Here is a 3,986-nt window from a genome sequence, read left to right on the forward strand (position 1 = left end):
AGTAGTTCAATTCAACCATGAAGCCCTGATTTCATGCAGTCTCCTCTGAACAGTTGATGTTAAGATGTGTCTGTCACTTGAACTCTGAAGCATTTATTTGGGCTGCAATATCTGAGGCTGGTAACTCCTAATGAACTTTTCCTCTGCAGCAGAGGTAACTCTGGGTCTTCCTTTCCATTGGCGGTCCTCATGAGAGCCAGTTTCATCATAGCGCTTGATGGTTTTTGCAAATGCACTTGAAGAAACTTTCAAGCTGTTCTTGCCATAATATGAATTTGGTATTTTACCAAATAGGGCTATCTTCTGTATACCACCCCTACCTTGTCACAAAACAAATTGGCTCAAATGCATTAAGGAAATAAATCCCACAAATGAACTTTTTACAAGGCACACCTGTTACAGGATCGGTGCCCCCCCCCCCCCCCCCCCCCCCCCCACAATGCAGGATGGTTGAGCTAACATAGGCTTATGCGATTAGCAGTTATGAACTTGAAAATGTATCAATAAACCAGTTAGGCACATTTGGGCAGTCTTGATACATCAATTTGAACAGAAATACAATGGTTCATTAGATCACTCTAAAATGTTGCACATACACTGCTGCCATCTAGTGGACAAAATTGTGCCTAATCTGGACTAATGCATAGTGACCTTTTCTCTTGCATTTTCAAAGATGACACAAGCATGTTCTTTTCTTTGTATTATCTTTTACCAGATCTAATGTTATATTCTCTTACATTAATTTCACATTTCCACAAACTTTAGTGTTTCCTTTCAAATGCTATCAAGAATATGCATATCTTTGCTTCAGGTCCTGAGCTACAAGCAGTTAGATTTGGGTGTTATTTTAGGCGAAAATTGAAAAAAAGTGTCCGATCCTTGAGCTTAATTGAAATGCATTCCGGGTGACTACCTCATGAAGCTGGTTGAGAGAATGCCAAGAGTGTGCAAAGCTGTCATCAAGGCAAAGGGTGGCTACTTAAAAGACACTTTTTTTGTGTGGCTAACATCCAAGTTAAGAAGCGCGGCTTGGCAGTTCATGTTTTGGGGGACGCGTGACTTGACCTTCGCCTCTCCTGAGCCTGTTGAGGAGTTGCAGAGATGAGACAAGATGGCAATTGGATATTATGAAAAGGGGGTAAGAATAAGGCTGTATCGTAAAACAAAATGTGGAAAAAGTCAAGGGGTCTGAATACTTTCCGAATGCACTGTAACTCCGTTATCAGTCATATGGTACAAAAACAACCCCTGGAATTCTTATGCCTTTATTGTAAGGGTGTCTGTCATTTATGTTCTATGCACTGTGTTCTGTTTCTATGGGGTGTAGGCCATTTATGCAAATTAGACATGATAACCCTTAATTTATAACTTGGGGAATACTAAGCTTGGTTGTGCTTGTATCTGTCTGTAATTTTAAGTGAAGCGGTTGTATCGTTTTTTATTTCACTAGGGGAGCGGTATGTTTTATGATTCTTTGTGCCATCTTGAGTACAACTATAAACCTTAAGGATCCAGACAAAATAAGTCATAGATTTAAGGACTCATTTCACCCAAGCAATCAACCATTGCAAATATAACTGTCACTTTTACATTTCTTTAAGATATTTTGTTTGAAGTAGTTTAATTCCATTGAAAATGGATATTAATGTACAATATATTACTATTGGAAGTATAGAAGTGACAATATGACGTTGAGTTTCTCACATTCGACTGACAAAGTATAATAACTAAAATAAACAGTAGGACCCTTCCAAAGGGTGTAAAGTGCTACAATGTATCAGGCAATGTGACTGAAATAGTGTCCACTGAGACATTGATCCAAAGTGAATGAGATGTTCTTGCAAGATTGCTACACAAAAGCAGATGTTATGAACAACAAAATTCATGGTAATTCTGCTAACATCTTGTTGACGGTGGGAAATTAAGTTCTTAAACTCCTTTGCTGTCATCTTTGAAGTATGTTGGGTTTTCTACAGTACTTGCCATTCAGGTTGGATTGGCCACAGTTGCTGAACCAACAGCCACCTATGAGGAAACAAAACACTTGTTAGAAAACAACATACTTTTATATAAGTTCAGTGAGGTAAAAAAAAAAGGACATTTTTAGAGTAAAATGTTCAAGAAACACTAAAATACCTGAGAGTTGCTTGGCACAGTTGACGTCTGTGTTCAGATCGTTGTCTCTGTCAATAGGTCTGTCCTCCACTGAGGGCTCGGTGGTTAAGCCACTTTCCAGTCTATCACATGAACTCTCGGGGAGGTAGAGGGTGTAGTTACTCTCTTCTCCATCCAATAGGAATGTATACTGCACAGACTGAGCCTCTACCATCCAATCAGACAGCTCCACCAGCAATGTGAGCTCTTCCTGTTTGGTCAGATTGTGGATGTTGTCCAGTCCCAGCCAAAACTCGCCTAAAAGAGAATTAGAATCCAGATTATTCACATGAACGTGTGCATTATTTAAACATGAATATTGGCTGTATTGAAAGGGTTTCCATATACATTTGCTCTAATGAAATAACACCTTTCAGGCTGCCAAAGCCTTTTTGATAGGCCTCCCATAATTGATTGAAGTTTTGGGATCCATCTTGCCGTCTTTGGATGACTGTCCATCCACCTTGTGTAAAAGAAAAGACGGGAAGAGAAGGAATTAGCCAAGTAATGTTCCAATTGTTCCACAGCCGATGGGGTTTTCTCTGTGCAAAGCAACTTTTCTTGGAGAAGCCTGTATCCGCCAGGACAAATTCCAGTCATTGGCGATATCGAAGTTTATAGCAACCAAGTTAGTTTTCCTTTCACTCAGCAGTAATTTCACAGAAGATGTCAAAGGGCTGAGAGTTGCGTGGCTGCATGGTGTACACTCCATTATTTCTCTCCCCTTTCAGGAACAAGTCATGGCAGTCCGTGGCCAACTCTGAAACCGCAAAAACGAAACATGTTGATCAGTAACCATTCATTAAACTTATTCGGTGGCTACTTGTATAATGGTCTAGGGCAGTGGTTCCCAAACTTTAGTCCCGTACCCCTCCAAACATTCAACCTCCAGCTGCGTACCCCCTCTAGCACCAGGGTCAGCGCACTCTGAAATGTTTTTTTTTTTTTTTTTTTACCATTGCAAGCCTGCCACACACACACGCACACTGTATGATACATTTATTAAACATAAGAATGAGTGAGTTTTTGTCACAACCCGGCTCGTGGGAAGTGACAAAGTTAGGACCAGGGCACAAATAATAATAATCAATAATTTTGCTCTTTATTTAACCATCTTGCACACACAACCTTATTTGTTCATCAATAATTGTGAACTCACCACAGGTTAATGAGAAGGGTGTGCTTGAAAGTATGCTCATAACTCTGTTGGTTTGTATTGGAGAGTCTCAGTCTTAAATAATTTCCCACAGTCTGTGCCTGTATTTAGTGTAAAGCATAAAATTCACTGGCTTATATGCGAAGCAGTAATTGTTTCAAAACATCGCCTATCATGGCACTTATGCGTCGTGAAGCAGTGTTTGATGAAGTCATTGTCTGTATAGTTTTTTTGGGCCTTTTCCTCCAGCATTGTCCCAGCCGTATCTGCGGCAGCAGGAAGAATTTAGTCCTCCACAATAGCATGGGGGTTGCCTGTCCTAGCCACTCGGTAGCTCACCATATAAGACGCTTCTAGCCCCTTCTTATTAATGGTATCTGTTGCCTTTATACATGTCTTACTACTCAAACGTAGTCTTAATTCTCGCTCAAACTCCTGTGGCTTATTTTTCAAATTGCACAAAAGTGAAGGTTTCATCGAGTTGTGCGAGAGTACTTTTGCACATATAACACACTGGGGCTGAGGAAAGACACTACTCCCAATATAAGTGAACCCCAAATCAATGTAGTTCTCCTCATATTTGAGCTTCTTTGATGGTCCAACTTCCCTGTCTGTTGCCCATTCACAACTGCCAGTGTCCATGCTAGCTGGGCTAACAACAAATGGAGAATTACTG

General features: G+C 40.4%; 1 long non-coding RNA gene across 1 annotated transcript; it reads right to left on the bottom strand.

Moving 5' to 3' along the window:
- Nucleotides 1-519: 519 nt before the first annotated feature.
- LOC109888607 (uncharacterized) lies at nucleotides 520-3,076 on the bottom strand. The gene is made up of 3 exons (XR_002255155.2): nucleotides 2,525-3,076; nucleotides 2,137-2,412; nucleotides 520-2,025 (listed from the first exon to the last, which is right to left on the bottom strand). It is a non-coding gene; the product is annotated as an uncharacterized LOC109888607 (long non-coding RNA).
- Between the last annotated feature and the right edge of the window lie 910 nt (nucleotides 3,077-3,986).

Source organism: Oncorhynchus kisutch, linkage group LG4 (genome assembly GCF_002021735.2).
Source record: "Oncorhynchus kisutch isolate 150728-3 linkage group LG4, Okis_V2, whole genome shotgun sequence".
Lineage (NCBI taxonomy): Eukaryota > Metazoa > Chordata > Actinopteri > Salmoniformes > Salmonidae > Oncorhynchus > Oncorhynchus kisutch.